Below are 1,366 nucleotides of genomic sequence, written 5' to 3' on the forward strand. Positions count from 1 at the left end.
GGGGGGGCAACAGTTAGTGTTTCCAAATAAAGCATAAAGAGCCAAAAACTCACGGAAGTTCCAAGTCTCTCAGACTGTGGAATTGATCTCCTGTGTTTGTTTGTCTGTTTTTGTGTTTCTTTGTTTCTTTGGGGGGGTTTTGGGTGGTAGATTTGTTTGTTTGGGTTTCTTTATAAGCACTACTTTGTTAAAAGTAGAATAATATTGTTTGAACATAGGAATATTATACAACTGCTTTGATGAAGAACTAGCTTCCCGTATCACTCTGTATGAGTGACCTTTTTCTTACCATTGTATAAAAAGGGTTCGTAGACTGTAGGGTTAATGGATCATTTGCATTGGAAGGGGATTATAGAAAACCGACTTTCTTCTACAGTGTCTTAATATCGACTACTACCGTTATTCCTATGTCTGCTGTTTTATAAAATAATTGTCATCAGTATTGCCTTTTTATTAATTTAAATACATTCCAACTTTTCTAAGACAGCCCGTCAGTTGCCGAGAACAAAAGGTTGCTGTCTTTTACAGATGGACATCTTACACAGTGTCATTATAACTTAAAGTACACAAGGGAGGAAATGCGAATTGTCCGTTTGTGCAGGAGGTTGTCTTATGAAGGTGGCTCTTAGAGCAGGTTCGACAATAATGGTGTCATAATCAAATTAGAACAGGCCGAACAATTGGCAGTCACGAACATCGGAGTCTTTAACTGGAAAATGATATATAAGTACAACTGATTTACTCCGATGGTGATCTTGTACTAACTTGTTGAAATTGAAATTTTATACATGTATGGCCTAGCTTCTGAAAAAAAACTACGTTGCATGCCTATTACTCCATTGCGCAAATGAGTAAAGGCAGAACTTGAAGTAAATCAGTTCAAACGTAATCAGGTAAACCCCTACATTCGAGGCAACCGTATTCAGACAAGGAATATATATATTATGTCCACGACAGGTGGAGGCAATCATTCCAGCTTTATCTTTGTTCCTGTCTCCTTATCCGTTCAGAGTTTTGTTGGAGGGAGGTCTGTTTGTGTCGGAAATAGAGGGACAGAAAAAAAGAAGAGATGAGAAACATGCCGCCTCATGGCTGTCGGACCAATTTTGTAACACTGGTACAGGGAGAAAATTCAAGGAGAACCTGAAAACGACAAGGCACAGTTCCAGACAGGGCTGTTACGAAAATAGCGCCAAAAAGCAAATGAAACAAAATTCAGAAAAAGTGGACGCTTGGTAGAAAAGGTAGAGAGAGACTGGTAAGGGAGGGGGGATATGGGTAGAGACAGAGATATCAGAGACAGAGAGAGAGAGAGAGAGAGAGAGAGAGAGAGAGAGAGAGAGAGACAGACAGACAGACAGACAGA

Source organism: Aplysia californica, unplaced genomic scaffold (genome assembly GCF_000002075.1).
Source record: "Aplysia californica isolate F4 #8 unplaced genomic scaffold, AplCal3.0 scaffold00011, whole genome shotgun sequence".
Lineage (NCBI taxonomy): Eukaryota > Metazoa > Mollusca > Gastropoda > Aplysiida > Aplysiidae > Aplysia > Aplysia californica.